Below are 17860 nucleotides of genomic sequence, written 5' to 3'. Positions count from 1 at the left end.
ATAGTGGCTTTGGTCTGTGGAAAAAATTTAAGAGCTGTCTTTTTTTCCTCTCTTTCCTGAACCTGGATACAAACTCAAAATTTCCCACCTCAAAACCCCACATAGCAGAACAAGAACTTTGAGATCCCAAAACTCATCCTCACTTCAAATAAAAACCTTAGCTCTCTATATAACCTGCATTTAAACAAAAATTCTTATAAATACCCCAGAGTATTCCTCATAACTTGTTACTTTAAAAATGTCAAAATAGGAATTTCAAAGCTTCTTTTTTTTTCCCCCATTCAGTGTTTAACAAAAATATTTCAGTGTGTTTGTTGAATTATGTGTTTGTTTAAAATAGGAGATTTCTTTGCATATCTGTTCTTGCTGGCATATCCCCAGCGGGCTGTGGGGACAGTTCAGTGTTGGGGCTCCCACTGTGACCCGTGGCCTGGACAAAGGCAGGCCAGGTTCCTGTGTCCACTCAGAGATGGTCCCTCCACTGCTCTGTACTCACTGGGACAACTGAGAGAAGATGCAGAGCTGAGCTGCTCTCCTCCTGTCTCTGTCCCGTGCAGCTGAGCCTGTCCCAGGGATGTCACTCGCTCCCTGGAGTGTGGCAGATGCTCTCTCCAGGATCCTGCTGCTGCTCAGCTGGGATTAGCACCAAATTCCCATCTCAGAGAGGGAAGAGCAAAAAGCACCAGTGTCCTCCTAGCTGGACTGGCAAGGTGCTTCCCACCCAGCCTTGCTCTCTGCATAACCCCTGCCTTTACCTTCTGATGTGACCAGCACAGGAACGATTAGAGACATTCCTGTAACTGCTCCAAAATAACAGATGTTCCCAGCAGTGGGAATCTCCTCTACCCTGTGTGGGAGCAACATTCAGTACAGCCTTAGCTTGGTGTTGGTTGTACCTCCAGTCTGTAATTTCCACAAGGAAATGGAGATAGTGGCAGCTTAGAAGACCCCCAAGTATGTTTGGGTCCAAAATAAGAAATATTAGAGGGGTGACGTGTGGGCAGATATTCATTCTGGTCTGTGCAACATAACCATGTTTGCCACCTTTAATTCTGACATGCCCAACACAAACTCAGTGTGGTTTATCCAAATCTCTGCCAGGGTGAGGAGCTGAGTCCCTTTCTGCTTTATAAGTAGGGAACAAAAGTGAAACTGTGCTGTGTCCTGCTGCCAGGACCTGGTGGCTGTGTCCTGGCAGGAGTGAGAGGAGCAGGCCCAGGAGGGACAGAGTGCCCCAGAACTGTTCACCTCTACCATTATGTTTGAAAATGGTCTTATTCAGTCATGCAAGGGTAAACACTACAGGGGACTGCCCCCAAGCTTGATTTTACTTGTCATGCAGCTTTTCTTGGTGTGTTTTCCTTGTGCTTCCTTCTCAAGGCTGGCAGGAACAGACACCCCGGCAGGCCAGGTGTCCACAGGTATCCATCAGCCCCAAGCCTCTTCCAGCCTGGCTCTGTTTGCTCTTGCTCAGTTTGCAGCCATGAGGGGTTTGGAGATGCCTGAGAGCCCCAGCTGTGGTGAAACCCAGATCCCTTGGCACGTGGGCAGACCCCTCGTCACACACCACAATGCATTTGCAGAGAACGTGGTGAATTGCTGGGGTAGCTGAGGTGGTCTGGAGAGAGTTTCCCAGGTCTGTGGGTTCCACTGTGCTTCAGTTTGCCATCCCTGCTGGTGCAGAGGGTGCTGGATGCTGGCAGGGCCATCTGTCAAACTGCCTGAGGAGCTGGGAGCAGAGGGTAATCCCTGGTGTTGCTGGGAGCCTGGAAGAGCAGAAAAACCAGAGGGAAGCTTGATGATGGGGTCAGAGCTGTTTCCTTAACTTGAACCATTGGATTGGCATTCCAAGTCCACAGTTCAATAAAAAATTCCTGGGACAATGAAAACCAAAAGCTCGAAGAAAAACTATCAGGCACAAAAAGTGTCTTCCTGAGGTCAAACAGAAGGCCCAAAGTGAGAGGTCCTTTGCTTGTCCACAGCCACAGGAGGTATTGCTAACAGCTTCCTTCACTGCTTCCTCATCCCCTTTCCCACCACTTTTCCCTTTCTTGCCTTCAGCAAGCTCTCCACAGCGGAGGCTTTGGGGAGCCCCCGAGGAGGGAGCAGGACAGTTTGCTGATGTATGCGTGGCAGGTCTTGCTTCAGAGCAAAGAGGCAGCTGCCCTTGGATACCAGGATGCCCAGGAATTTTCATGGAACTCAGATTTCACAGAACATTCTGAATTGGAAGGCACCTACCAGGATTGTCAAGTCCAACTCCTGTGTGAAAGTCCCATAGAGGGAACAAACCCACCTTGGTGGATTATCAACACCGTGCTCTGACCAACTGAGCTAATTCAGGGTCATGTGTGATAGCCAGCTGGAAAGGGACAAACTGATCCCAGTTGATTTACTGTGGTAGCATGCTTTGTCCTTTGAGCTTTATGTGTGACTTTATGTATTTTTTCAGATATATAAAATATTTGGTTGGGTGGAACAGTTATATAACATTTATTTTCTCTTTCCAGATACAGAGTAGGCTTTTTCTATAGGCAGTTGTTTTCTAAAATCTAAGCATGCATTAATGAAGATGCATTACACTGGTATTTATACCTACCCCTTTCACCACAGTCGTTTCAGGGTGGTTGAACCATCACAGACCAAAATAATTGTGAGGGTCTGAAATGTCTGTGGAAAGCAATTTTTTGCCATCAAGTTCTGTAACCTATATTTTGGCTGAGTTCAGGATCCTGTTTTCTGTTGTTGGTCCCTCTCATCTTTTAATCAGAGCCATCTAGTGAAGAACAACAAAACTATGCTTATTTCAGAATAATTGACTGTGATTAAGTAGATGTTTCCTCTCAGTGGAAGGTAACTACTTACATCTGTGTGAGAAGGTCCCCATCCTCCTCTTAAAGAGTATCCAGCTGAGGTTTGTGTTTCTATCAGCCCCCACACCCAAACCTGGTCCATCCCTGAAGGGGGTCACTGATAGCACTGGCAGTTTCATAGACAATTCCAGGAGATGCTGTTACACATATAGAGAAACTCTGCTCTAAACCCTCTTCCACACAGAAAGAATGGTCTTTATTTGCCACAAGGAGCTGCTGTGAGAGTGGATTAGTTAATGTTTCAACAATGTTTGGAAGTATTTATAGCATTAAGCTAATCTTTATATCACTCAGTAAATAGCTGTTATTTCTTTATGGCAGGCTGCATATATGGGCTGTTATGGTGATGCAGCCAAAGGGGTTTTTGATATGTTTTTTCCCATTAGAAATCAGGAAAATTAATTTCTTGGGTGCTTGTGAAATTTCTGCAATCAAATCAGGAGGGGAGATAGGATGGAAAAGATGAAGTTTCTTGCCTTGTTTCTCAGAAAAACTTGGTGAGGGGAAGCAAAGTGGGGCTTCAAGGGGGAGTGGAATTGCTGTAGTCAGGAGGTGCATGGGTTCCAGCTCTGTTCACTGGCTTCTCTCAGTCACACCTTGGTAGCCAGAGTCACGAGGGTGAATTTTAGATGCTGCAGCTGATTTCTTCTTCCTGGCAGCATTGAACTGTTACATCCTCTCCCTGCTTCCAGCTGTGTCTTTCCATCTTCTCCCTGGCACAGGTCCTGGTGCTTGGCAGGTCCTGTGCTGGGAAGGTACACCTTGGTAACCTGCCAGTAGCAGGTTTGCTGTACATGGAGAGGTGGTTCAGAGCAGGCTCTGCTCAGCACCACAGCTGTGGAAAAGAGGAAAAATGTGGGGGGACATGAGAGAAGGGACCAGCTCCTTTTGGCACCCTTTAGAATGGTTCACTCTACAGCTGTCATTTATACTAAGACTAAAGATTTTTGATGTATATGCACATTTTCACTTAAGGGGAAAAGTAGTTTTAAGTCAGTCAAAGCTGAAAAAGTGCAAAATGAAAAGTTGATGCATTTACTGCATTACCTTTGATTCAATTCATGCAGAGAAAAAGCTTCTGGATAAGGCAAAAAGTTTTGCCTTGGGATTTTGACCCTTACTCCAGGTGAGGTGGAAGAAACTCAGTTCCTTGCAGATCTTTGCAGAGTCAATGATGAAAGTGAGCTGTGAAGGCGCAGTTTTGCTGAGATTGAAATCAACCAGGTGAGGAGCTGGGACATGGGAAAGAGGAGAGGTGGGTGTGTTTGTGTGGCCCTGCCTGGGCAGTGCTGGCTGGCAGCTGCCCAGGGCTCTGGAGGAGCACAGCCCCATGGATTAGGGTGCCTTGGCTTTATCTCTGCTGATGAGCTCTGCCGATCTCACATTCCTTTGGTTTCAGCAGTTTGCCATCCCTGCTGGTGCAGAGGGTGCTGGATGCTGGCAGGGCCATCTGTCAAACTGCCTGAGGAGCTGGGAGCAGAGGGTAATCCCTGGTGTTGCTGGGAGCCTGGAAGAGCAGAAAAACCAGAGGGAAGCTTGATGATGGGGTCAGAGCTGTTTCCTTAACTTGAACCATTGGATTGGCATTCCAAGTCCACAGTTCAATAAAAGATTCCTGGGACAATGAAAACCAAAAGCTCGAAGAATAACTATCAGGCACAAAAGGTGCTATTTCATAGTTAATAATTGTTTAAATTGATATAATTGTTTAATTACATACACATATACACAGCTCAGAGCTGGGAGATCTCTAACCCTCCTAGACTGTGGCCCAGAGAGGCTCTACTCCTTCACCTGCAGGACAAACCTGTGGCTTCCTTGGAACGATGAGACCTTGTCCTGCCACCTGCTGCCTGTCCTGTGTGGAACAGACCCTCTCACCTTGTCACAGGTCACTTCAACGAGCCAGGGTTGTTTTCATGGGGACATCTGGCAGAAATGCAGCGCAGGTAGGGACCTGAATGAAAACAGAGAAATGAGATGTTACAGGATGTCCCAGAGCTGGCAAAGGTCAGTCTCTCTCTGCTGTGTCCCACTGTTGTTTGCTCCTATACCTGGCTGACCAAGAGGAGGGACACAGCATAAGTTCACTGTGCAGGACATGACAGAGCTCTTGGCTGGCCTGAAATTGGAGGAACTCCTCTGACACCCAAATGAACACAAGGAATTTGTCAATAAACTCTCATCTGCCTTGGAGAGCAGATTAGTAGCATCTGCTGAGAGTCCTGATTACCCCTTTTTCCCTGCCAAATTTTTTGTGGTTGTCAGCTCAACACAGGTTTGTCATATAAGACTTGGAGTCTGCATGTGCTGATGCTGTTCCAAATGAGAGATGAGGACACAGTTACATTCTTGTTCTCCACAATGGGCAGCCCTGTGAATCCAAATCTGCTCTAGCTACCAAGAGGAAAGGCAGTGGATTCAGGAGATTTTGAGGAAGACCTGTGTTTCTCCCTGGTGCTGAACAGGCTGGAGATGAGCAGGCTGTGATTTGGGTTGGTGCTGTTTTGCGTGGTTGTCTGTATCAGAGGAAACCATCGTTGTGGTCAGGTTTAGGTGGCTCTCTTGAGCTTTGGAGGAAAGAAGGCAGGAAAACTACGTTCTGGGGCTTCCTGATCCAAGGTCTGTTTAGGGACCCTGAGATTGCTGCTCTCTTCTGCCCCAGGAGAAAGAAGCTTTGTCTTTCAGTAGTAAGATGCTTGTTCCCTACAAAGGATCAAATAATACAAAATCCCACAATGCAGGTACTGTACTGCTTTTTTTCTCAGGTACAAGCTCTTTCTTCAGGTTTTGTTTTTAATTTTTGTACCTTCTTTCCTCCAAATCCTTCTGAACTGTATCAAATATCTCCTTGAATGGCACATTTCTGAGCATGTTTCTTACATTTCTTGTGCACAGGAATTTCTTCCAGGCTTTGTGAAGTCCTCTTTGTTAGAATAAAATGCAGAAGAGCCAGATGGTTTGGCCACAGTCCAGTTACCTAAGAAACATAGCACCAGCACCCTATCTGAAGCTATTTCCTCTAAAGATCACGCTCAGCCTGCTTTGTTCTAATAACCGGCTTAAAAGTCAACATTGAGCTGTCAGTACCTATTTTTTCCTCCATAATTAAGCTACAAAGTTCAACCTGGAATCAATAAAAATGACCTCATGGCTTTTTTTGTTTTGTTTTTTTTTTTGTTTTTTTTAATCATTCCTCAAACAAAGTTTCCCCACACAACTTCTTCATAGGTGTGTTGAATGGTGGCTCAGTGATCTTGGGGGATTTTTCCAACCTCAATGATTCTATGAATGTTATCTTTTCAATCTCAATTCACACTGGAATCAAAATCTGAGGTTTTTCTTCTGCAGAAAATCTAAGGAAACACTTGGCCTGATTCAGTAGATACATTCTTGCTTCAGTTCAAATACATTTCATGTTCTTTGTCTTTCAGATTGAATTATGCTACATTTAGAACCAGATTTTTTTGCCATTATTATTTTTTATAATATATTTTCTTAAAATATAAAGTGGGGAAAAAATAAAACAATGTTGGGACACCATTATGTCAGAGGGGACTGTCTGAGGGACAAAGGCACACTTATGGTCCCATGTGACGGGCAGAAACTTACCCCAGAGTCAGTACTCTGCATTTATCCAGAGCCAGGTTTCCTCTGATATGAAGGATATAATTTAGCAACTGCTCAGAATCCTGCTCCAAGCTGAGTGCTCTACTATATTGACTTTGTTGGTAGTGAGATAAGAGCTGATTTTTCTTTCTGAACAAGGCTCTGATTGTGAGCTGCAAAGCTGGGTAGAAATCTGGCCCCATTGACTTCTGCAGTGTGACCTGGTGGTTGGCAGACCCTTAACTCTCAGGCATCCTTCTCTCTTCAGAGTTTAAATGTGGCCAAGCAGGGTTTTTTTGGTCCCTTTGTGATTGCTCTTGCACAATCTCCTTGCTAAAGCAGCGTATCAAAATCAGCGGGTGAAATTGGACGCTTCCTTTGCAAATGGAAAATTTATTGTCCGCTCGTGCCTTTGTGCTGAAGTTCAGATCTGGGGTTTTAAAGCCCCTCCTTCCCCTGCCTATGTGGGAGTTTCCCCTAAAGATGTGGAATGTTTACTGCATACCAAGGGCAAGACATTATGCAGACACGAGGCTCACAACACCTACAATTTCTAAACCACATGTGGCCTGTGTGGATTTCCTTGTGCTGAATTCACATGGAAACACAAACACATGTGGCATTTTTGTTGCTTTTCTAGGAAATCACGGAGCACAGCCCTGCAAAATAATACTTCCTACTGTTGGATCCACTCTGTGAGAGGGGAGGTACTGCTTTAGTGTCCCAGGCTGCTGAAGCCTCATGCCAAGGTCTTGAGTCATTCACCCCCAGTGTCTGGCTTTCCAGGAAGGCAAATCCCAGTTTTAGAACCTATTGGGGACCAAAGAGCCCTGTGGGAAATAATAAAGGAAAGATCATCGAATGTTATCAGAACTTGGGGTTTTTTTTAACTTGCCAGGAAATGTGTGATTAGAAATTGGAGAAACTGTGCTGTGTCAAGACAGCTGGAATAAAGCCAGCAGGATATGAGGTGGCTTCAGCCTGCTCTGAGGAAGGATGAAGCGAGCTGGCAAGGCATGAGGAGAGGGGACATTGGGGGGAAAGTGTGAGCAATTAATAGGTGGCATCTTGCTCTATGTGTTCAATAGCCCTGCACAGCTCTTGGCTGCTCAGTAATCACCTGGGGGATGTGAAGGGGTGAGGTACCACTCTTGACTGCCAGGTGAATACCAGCACGTGTTGGTGATCCTCAGAGGTCCCTGATCTGCACTCAGGGTCTCTCAGGTTGGCAGCCAGCAAGATGTGCTGCATGGTCCTTGGGGAAGAGGTGTGGATATGAGGGCCAGGAAAGGGAGGAGGTTGCTGCAGAGAGATGTCCCTCTGTGCTGCCAGCATCAGCCTTCTGCCTTTCTGAGGAGGGAGATATCTTCTTTTTCCCCCTTGCAGTTGATCCAGCTGAAAAATACAGCAGTTCTCAGGGAAAGCAAAAGTCCTTTACTTTCCTTGGCACACATAGCAAGACCAAGAATGCTCAAGTCAGCATCCTACACCAAGAGTGGTATATCTCTGGTTATTCTTTGGATGTATTGAACAAAATAGATATGCACCACCAGCAGCTGCAGGACTCCACCCCAGAGATGGCTGCATTTCAGTGGTGAAATCACACTGGAATGTGCTTCTCATCCAAACATTAACCCCACTTAACTTAAAAAAAACCCAAACAAACCGCACCAAGTTTGTCCAATCTGAGGACAATTTACTAGCCTGATTTTCTGTAGCAGAGGGACTTAAGTGTTCTTCTTGTGTCCCTGCTGACCCACCATCACTCTTTGTCAGAGAGCCAGAAAGTTTGGTCATGCTGGTTTTGAGGAAAAGGCATCTAAGGAGAAGAGAGAGACAATTTGCTTCCTCTTCCCAAAAATCCACTTCTAAAAAGTTTACCGAAGGCATATACTTTGTATGATTGACCTTTTGGTCATGCAAACATTTTAGTGTCTTTCATGGCTTGTTCCATGGCCTTTGCAACTTCAGCAGAGTTCTTCTAGTGAGGTTTCCTATCCCTTGGTGTGCCCTCAAACCTCTTTGCTCAATGTTCACTTCTAAGCTCACATAACTGGCCTGTATTTTCACGTGCACAAGGAGGCTTCTTCACAAGAGCCCTGCAAATCCTGACTCCTACTCAAATGTCTTCCTGCTTGGCCTGGGAGTAATGTTCTACAGAGCTGGTACCTAGAGCAGAAGTGCAAGTGTCACCTTTAGTGACTTCAATGTGTTAATGGCTTGCACCACCACAAGACTGGAAATGTTTTCATATTGTGACACTGACTATGAGTAAGAAGCTGGCACATGATTTGTGATACCCTGAACAGCTCCTGGCAAGGAACTGCATCCCTCTAAGCTTCTCTGGGGAACAAATGCAATGTCACCAGGTGCAGCTCAGGGCTTGGTCACACAGGGCATAAGTATTTCACTGGTGTAAGGGATATGAGTTACCAGATGGAGTTGCTTCATAGTTATATCAGGGAAGACTATGGGATATTGCTCCCAACAATCCCACCATTCCAAAAGGTTCAGTTTGTTTTAGCCCACATTCTCATCTCTTCCAGGGTTATCTTCTGCACTTGGTCCCATTGCTACTAAAATCAGAAAACCGAATTTCTGGATCAGCCCATTCCTGGTTTTAAAAAGTAAATGAGCAGTCTTTCACTAAGTGCATCAATTTCTTCACCTGGTTTAACTTGAGTTGCATTTTCCATCACCTGCAGTAGTGACAAAGGGCTGACACTGATGATGGCTTTGGGACACATCAGGACAACTTAAGTCCTTCCCAGCGAATGATTTCAGAAATCATTGTTGTGTCTTTGCTTGCTCTATTTGGACTTCTTTTTCTGGCACTGCTGTTTTGTAAACATGAGCTGTTAAGCATGTTGATGAAACTTTTACCCAGAATTTACATCTAATTTTGGAGAGGGCTTGAGCCAGAGCTAAGGGACGCTGAGCTTCTTGGTATGACCACAAACAATATCCAAGAAGACACGAGGAATGTTGGTGATGTGCTAAGTTCTCAGTGCTTTCAAAGTAAAGGAAAACAGCAAGACCCTAGTAAGAACATGAAGGAAGAGGCAAAGAAACCTTAAATGGTCCTTGAATTGGTGGCACAAATTTTTCCAGTGAGCTGTTAACTTCCTTGTTAACAAACTGGACTTGAGTCATAATCAGGGTACATAGCCTAACCAAAACACTGTGGCATTCAGATACTTCAGTGCTAGAAAGTCAACATCATATTAAAATGCACCATCTGATTAGGTGACAACTGCAATTTATTCCCAGGGAAATACACTTAATTAGTTGGAAGGAGTCAGGGTGTTTGATGTTCCAAGAAAAAGAGGCTTCCTAGGGCTGGTAAATATGAATTCAGAAGAGGAATTTTGTGAGGGGTTCACAATGCATCTGTTCACTGAAACTTGTAAAAAATCATTGCAGCATTCAATTCTCCTGTGAGCCTTTGAATGTAATGAGCGCCCATTCCAGCCAGTGCTCCAGGTTCACATTTCATCTGCAGTCAGCCCATTTTTCCAATCCAGCTCCTTCAGTTGCCAGAGATCTTGGAAAGATGATCCAGAATCAGTTCAGAAATACCACAGCTCTGTGGAAACCTGCACACCAGCTGTTGTCCACAGTGAGCTGGTGACACCGTGGTCACAGGCTCTCTGCAGTGTGATTTCAAGGAAGGAGGTTCCCTGTTCCTCTAACAATGTTGGTGGGTTTGGGGATCCATTTTCACAACTGCAGCTGGTGTTTGGCACCTTTGGAGATGGATGATTTGGCACTCTTTCCAAATTCCCCTCCTTTCTGTGCCCAGCCCAGCTCTCCTATATGCATGAGGATATGATATCTGTGCCAGAGAATCCAATGCTGAGAGAGAATTGCCAGCCAGAGAATTGCCAGCTGTGTTCTGCATAGCATGGAACAGGGGGTTCAATCTGCAGCTCAGAGAGTGTATGGGATACCCACATACACATCCATGTACAGACACGGAACAAATCCTGATTTTGAGAAGCCTGGGACAACACTTGTACTTAGGAATGCTTTGTTATTTTTAAGCCACCTTTCCTACCCTCCCTTAAAGTGCTTTAATGGCCATGATATAGGAATGTATCTACTCCTTTAACCTGTTTTATCAGAACTTTGATTCAGTATCAGTTTTTTCTTTCTTAATCCAGCCTTTGGTATTTGAAGAGGGTAAACTCTCCCACTCCATAATTCATGGTCACAAAATAATAGATTTTAGTATCACTGCATCATAATCAAACCAACCAAACCTCCCCCAGTACAGTGCATCCACAACCCTGTTACAGCAGAAGTCTCTCATGGGCAGAGGGAGAGATCATTTGGAGGTGAATAATGCTCACCCAGCCTGTCTGCCACCAAGTGACTCAAAGTGTCCTTGCTTTCCTCCTTTGTATAAATCTCCAGCCCCTCACCCACATCTTCCCTATATTAAATATTCCCCTTCCATTGGGAAGTAGTTCTGTGAGCATTTCTAGGAGGAAGGGACAGCTAATAACAGCATTAAACCTGACCTTCTGTGTGTGCCTGAGTCTGCTTTCCCCAAAGCCGTGCATAAATTAACATTCTGGCAATAAAACTGAGCCTGTTTAATTTTCTGTTTGACTAGAAACATTGATAAAATGTCATGATATTTGATTTCATCTTTGTCTATTTTTTGCCCCTGCTGAATGAAGCTCACTGGCCTCTGGAGACCCAGGCACACACAGCGTGTCTGGGAGCACATAAAGGGGCACTGTCCCTCAGGCATGTGCTCCTCAGCCACGCAGGAAGTATTGGGTTTTATGTTTGAAGCCTGGCTGAGGTTCCCTAATGGTTGTTAATCCTCTGGTTTCTTTGACTACATCCTGTACCAGACCTGCTCCCACCTCAGCAGGCTTGGGGTTTCTGCTTGCTTCACGTAAGTGTCCAAAAATGCGTAGGAGGAGGCTCCATACCAGACTGAGCGTGTGAGTGGGGTGGATTGAAAGAGCAGCTACAGCAGCTAAATTTTCCTTGCTGAAACACTGAAAAGTTGAGTGTACTTTTAAAGGATGAGACACTTTGAAGGAAGAGAAGTTCTAGCCCAAAGGGGCTCTAGGTAAGAGGCAGCAAAGGAAGTTGAGAGCAGTTTTAGGGTGGGCTTAGTGGATCTGCTGCCGGCAGCTGGAACTCCACTGAAGGCTGTGGGAATTCTTGCCAGATGCTGACATAGCCTTGAGCATTGTTGATACAAGAAATGGTTTCCCAGGAGAAAGAATAAAAAAACTTAACCTGGAGAGATGGCCTGACACATTGCTATGGTAATGAATCCTAAAAATAAAAAAATTTGGAGAGAAATGGACCCTTTACTCACAGTCATCCTTCCTTTCCCTCAAGGCTTGTGAACAGTACTCTTCCCCTGAGTACAGTGGTACTCCCATGGCTGAAATTCCATGGAAAGCTTGTCCCAACAAGACATTTTTCCTTCTGGATAACTCTGGGAGTTTTCCTGTCAGACTGAATTTCAGCTTTAAAATTTGTTTGAAATCAGCTATTTTCTATTTCTATTAAATCAGCTATTTCTATTTCACATAAATTGTGAATCTATTTTTACAATTAGAGAGTGCATGGCTCTAAGGGATTATTAAGAATTACCAGCTACTGCAAATAACAGCTGGAAAGATGAGTGAAATTCTGACATTTTCCATAGCTCTGTGTGCAAAGCTGGTGACAGAATCAACCTGTTAGTTAAAACTTGTTGACTTCAGGAAAATAATGTGAATTCAAATCAATAATTTTATTTTTTTATGGGTTTTAATTTTGTCTGAATTGAGCCTTGGTGAAGTTTCCCCATTCCTGTCCCCAGTGCTGTAGCATTGGTAACTGAGGGGAAGATTTTACTCATCCAAGATCAGCATTTTCACAGGGATGCTGCCAGCTGCCCTGAACTGCTTCTCTTCTGCAGTCTCCATTTTGTGGTGGTATTGGTAAAACCTTTTTTCCCACTGCCTTCTCAGAGGACATTTTCTTATGATGATTTTCATATGTTTTGAGTTGTTCACACAAGGTTTAAGTCAGGTTTGAAGCCCCCAGGAAGAGGAGGGAAAAGTGTCACAAAGCCAACCACAACCAACCCTGATCTGTTGGTGTTAACAGTCCTTAATATGGCACAATATTGGATAATCATAAACAGCTTTTGTTTCATAGGGATATCTCTGTCCCATATTAAAATCCTCCTTTGCCACAGAAAATCAATATTTATACACAGAAAAACAGAGAGGGACTCAGATTTGGGTTTTTTTTACCATGATGTTAAATCCCACAGGCATAAAGTTAAATTTTCCCCTCTACCCTCTGCTACCAGCAGACCCTAGGGGAGGGTTTGGGAAGGGTCAGCTCTGCTCAGAGTGCTGAGAAGCAGATGGCTCATCTTCATGGGCTGCACACTTCGGGAGTGATGGTGGCTCTGTCGCTTGTGACACTGGGTCCCTTGAGGTTGTTTTGCAACAGTGTTATTAAGAATATATTTCTGGAAGTGGTGTGTGAAACTGCTAAAAGATCGTAGGTGTTGGACAAACTGAGGGATCTGAAGCAGCAAAACCCTCAGGCTCTGGTTTAACATGAAGCCCGAGGTGTGCTGGACCAGCCCTTGCTGAAGGTGTATTTGGTACTTGCAACACTGGTAAATTGCAAGGGTCTGATAAGCTGTCTAGGGGTGAGAAATCTACTCCACATTTGGTGGTGCAGTATTACAATGTTTGTGTGGTTGGATGGAATTCAGTTGGATGGAAAGACAGAAGACAAAGCTAGGAAGGAGCCTCTGCAGATCCGTATTTGTGCTGATGGTAGGGACCTTTCACTGCTCCGGATTGATGCTGCTGAGAAGACTGTGGGGTCTGGGACCAAGGCCAGAGGGGGTAAGAGCAAGTTTCTAAATCTCAGGGTTGTGCTTTCTACTGGATATCAACAACCCTGGACTGGAAGAACCCACAGCAGGCAGCGGGAGGGAGCAGTGGCAGGGGAAGCCTTGCCTGGCAGGACGTTCCTGAGGCTCCACTGTGGCCTTGGTGTCCCTTGGAGAGCAGCATGCTGAGGTCTCAGCCTTGTGACAAGGAGCTGAGGATCCTCAGCAGCCCCTTCCCCAGCCCCAGCTGCCTGCTTGGCTCACAAATGCTGCTGATGCAGCAGAGGGCAGGGCAAAGGGAGGAGGAGGTGCTGGTGAGTGATCCTACAGGGCTGTATCTAGCAGCACTGCCAGGATAATGTGGTTGTGATGGCCTGCCATGGTGCTGGGGTAGTTCTTAGCCCTGTGGAGATGTGATCCACATCCAGAGCTGATGCACACATATATTTATTTATTGAATATAATGATTTAATGGGGAGTGCCCAGACTAGCGATGCAAGGACCTTTTGTCGCTGAGAGTGAATGGAGCCTTATGGATGACAATTCATAAATCCTGAGTTATTTACTGCATGCAACCTGCCCCAAGCAGTAAATCTTATTTTCATTTACCTGAAGTTAATTTCTTTTTAGAAACAATAGTGTTGCCCATGTGCCTTTTGGAAGACATATCAGTTTGTGAACTTGTGGCTAATGGATGGTTTGGATGGATGCCAAGACATCAGGAAATCGGCTGTACCCACTCTGGCTAAGCTTGGAAAAACAGTCAGTGTTTAGTAATGCTATCCAAAGGCAAGTAGAAAGGTGAAGCTACAGGCAGGCAGGAAGAAAATAGCCCCTCTCACTCTGGTGTGGGCTACATGACTGATCCACAGAGGTGCTGTGCAGGTGCATGGAGGGGCTCCTGTGTGAAGCAGGACACCCTCCAGCAGGGTGCAGTGAGCTGGGAAAGCAAATTGGACAAATCACTGCAGTACTTCAATGCCACAAGAGAGGAAGGGCTTAGAGACTTCAGGATGAGGGCTCAGAAGTGTATTGTGTATGTCTAAATTGGATCTGTAGAAAAACATCTTCCTTGACTACCACATTGCTCCTGGAAAAGTTAAGGGTTGTATTCCTATGGACTGCAATAGGAAAAGACAGTAATTTCTGTCCTTTCAATAATTTTGCAAATAATTTTCATAATCTCAAAACTGGATATATCTGGAGATTAAAAAATTTAAAGGTTCTTCTGCCTTTTACACCAGTAAATTACCATGAAATAGAAACAAAACTGCTGTCTGTACCTGTGATACTTACAGATTGAAGACAAATACTTTCTTTAAAGTCTGATCTCTGAAATAATACACTTTGCAAGATCTGATTCATTCTGTATTGAAATACAATTAGTTGCAAGCTTGTCTACTTTGCTTTATGGAGCTAAATGGCCTGAGTGTTGCTGTCTGCCTGATGCACTCCTCAGGCATAACCGAATCTTCTGACAGTGTCAGAAGCAGGTAAGAGAAGAAAGGCAAAGCACTTGCACTCTGTAGCCCTGTGGATAAAGCAGGACATGATGAACCCATTTTGTTCTCAACAGGAGTGCAGACTTAAAACAGGTTGCCTGGTGTGGGGTTGGTTGCTTTTTGGTTCGGTTTTATTTTTCCCTCTTTTTATGTTTGTTGTGTTGGGTTTTTTGGGGGGTTGGGTTTTTCGGGGGGAGTGTTTGGTTTTGTTTGGTTTTGTGTGGGTTTTTTGGTGGGGTTTTTTTTTGTTTTTTCAGGAAAAGAAAACTGTCTTCAGTAGTTTGCTGCTCAGATTTATATACTTTACAGTCTTGTATACCATCATCTTTTCAGTAGTTGAACAGAAACCTCTCTGTTTCAAGTAACCAAGTGTGAATTACAATGCAGAAGCACATTAATAGACCCTGTATCTAGAAAAATACAATTTTTGATACATCATGAACAGTGAAGTGGACTTTCATCAGTGGAGTTCCTTGTAATACAGCTATTCATGGTCCAGGTAGAGATCTAAGTGGATCAGAAACCAAATTAGGTAGAAGTTAAGGGTTTAAACAGAGATACCAAGGTCAGACAGTGAGCATGAAGTATGAATTGTGTTCTCCACCACTACCTAGAGATCCTGCTAGCTTGGGCTGCTGTGTAGTGTGTGTGTGTGTCGTGTCTGTGTGGTGGAATTTCTTATCCAGCTTGGCTGAACAGACAAACCTGACCAAGTGTCACTGGTCAAACTTACACAGCCTCTCCTCTGTCCTGGGAGAAATAAATCAGGCCCTAAGGAATGCCTAAGCCTGTGCACCCTGTTGGGCCCTACCACCTTGGAGGCACATCCTGGAGGTCTGCTCAGCCTCCCTGCTCTGCCAGGGGAGGGAATTGCTGCCTTGTCCAAAGGATTTCCATCTGTCAAACACTACAAATTAATTTTCCCTCACCAACCATTGCTGAGAATTCACTGGCGAGGTTGTTAGAGGGAATTTCACCCATTTCCAGTGTGGTTTTGCAGTCATTGTTTGAAAGGAGCTCAGCCCTGACTCATGTAGGATTTCTTCAGAGTGTTTATGTCCCGGTGACCTGGCAGGCATGCAGGTTGTTCCCAGGGATGGTGCAATGAATGTCTTCCCATGCTCCTACTGTTGTGTGTATAAATTTGTGTCCTGAGGCCACAAACTCACTGGAGACCCACCTCATTGCAGGCACTGTCCCAGCAAGTGGTAAATTAGTGGGTTTTTTCCCAGAAGTGATTATAAGGAAAGAATAAGACAAAGGGGAATGTGTAATTTTCCCATTATAGATGGCAAAAGGAGAATGCCTCTCTTGTTACAGATGTGCTTAACTGTCTTAGTGGGAATAATTCTTATACTGATGGTGTGGATTGCACCAGTGTTTGTACCACTTCAGCTTGGTCTTCTTCCAGGGCAAGAGAGGTACAGCAGCAGCAACAGCCTGAACACAGCACAGGCAGGGGAGGCTGTGCTGAGTGAGGTGAACCTCTATTGGACAAGTGCACTTTTCCATCTGAAAGGAAGGCACAAAATGTCTTTCTCAACCTGCACAGAAAGGTGTCCTAAACCCCTTCTTCCTTTCCCTGCTGATGGATTTCATTTGGCTCAGTTATTACACCATAGCAAATTAAAGCTAAAGAAAACACAACAGCAGGGAAAACTCCCATCATCTCACAGCACGTCTTCCCTGCAGAGAGATATTTTTGACAATTCTGTTTCTTTTTTTCCTAATTAGAAGTAATGATGTGTTTTTTGGGTCAAGAAGACCTCCTTTGCTGTGAAATATTAGGCTGATTTTGACAGTGTGGCTAAAAATAGGCATGTACACACACATGTGCCTGCATGCACATGCACCAGCAGGAATAAACATGGAGTGCTCTTTGCCTAATTACAAACATACTTTCCTCTGGGGGTGGGGGAGCGCCTTTGCCTCCAGTGAGTTGTTTTTTAAGTAAATAGAGAGAGGGAGTTTTCTGAAGAACAGATGGGCTGGAATGAGGAATAGAAATATTTTCAGTCAAAGAGGGGCTGGATGATGTAATAAGCCACAGGAACAAAGTTCAGTTATTTTATGCTCTCATCCAGACCTCAGAGTGAAAATGCCTCTGTTGTTAATTTCAGATTCATCTGCTTTTGAAGCCTGGCTCTGGCTTTAAATGCTATTATAATATACACGGAGCTAAACTGGGCAAACAGCAATTGAGCAATGATGGAAGAATATATTTGTCAGCACTGGAAGCGTTTGGGTAGTGTTTGCACTGCAGATGATAGGCCAGAGATGCATTTGGTTACTCTGGAGGCAAAAGGGTGTACCTTGAATAACCTTAATAGAAGCCCTCAAAATTTTCCTCTGACTGAGTGAAGTGAGGTTGGCTTTTAAAGCTGCCATTTGAGGGTTCAGTAGTTGCTCATAAATACTTCGGCAAGGCTGGCTGGTTTTTGTGCTGGGATGAAATCTCTCCTGCTCCACTTCCATGTGTAGCTCCTCCTGCGAGGGCTCGTAGGTGCTCCTTGGGCTGTTGGGGCCTGGGGAGAAGCAAAGACAGAACTGATGCCTGCTCTGCAGCTGCTGTGGTCATGCTGGTTATCACTGTAACCTTTGAGAAAACTGCTAATTTTAACTAACTTTGTTATCCTGAATCGTGGACTCTTCAGACAAGGTGAAGTGTCAGCAGTCTTGAATGGTGTTCCATGAGGCAGGAAGGGGTCACGTGCAAGGCCAAGACAGGAGAAAGAGCAGGAGAGCCTGATGGAGACGTTGTTCAGGAGTGTAATTCAGTACCTCCAGTGAGGGAGAATGACTAATAAAAAAATTTAAGTTAAAATTCTAGTCACTGGAGCTGTTGGTGATGATCTCTCTGTAGCAAGCTGGCCAGTCAGCAGCTGCTGGGGGTTTCACCTTCTAGCTCAGAGCCACAGGGCTGAGGTGTAACTCTGTGAAGTGCTGCTCTCCCAGAGCTGGCTCAGAGGAAAGCAGCAGTGGAGTTGCAATGGGAAGAGGCT

General features: G+C 44.8%; 1 long non-coding RNA gene across 1 annotated transcript in view; it reads left to right on the top strand.

The window, feature by feature from the left end:
* LOC131582044 (uncharacterized) overlaps positions 1-5979 on the top strand; it is a 74916-nt gene extending 68937 nt beyond the window's left edge. The window contains exon 3 of the long non-coding RNA XR_009278256.1: positions 5772-5979. This is a non-coding gene — a long non-coding RNA (uncharacterized LOC131582044). The remainder of the gene's footprint in view (positions 1-5771) is intronic.
* Positions 5980-17860: the final 11881 nt, after the last annotated feature.

The sequence above is a fragment of the Poecile atricapillus genome, chromosome 9 (assembly GCF_030490865.1).
Source record: "Poecile atricapillus isolate bPoeAtr1 chromosome 9, bPoeAtr1.hap1, whole genome shotgun sequence".
Lineage (NCBI taxonomy): Eukaryota > Metazoa > Chordata > Aves > Passeriformes > Paridae > Poecile > Poecile atricapillus.
The sequence above is the reverse complement of the archived record's forward strand: the minus strand, read 5'-3'. Positions and strand labels throughout refer to the sequence as shown.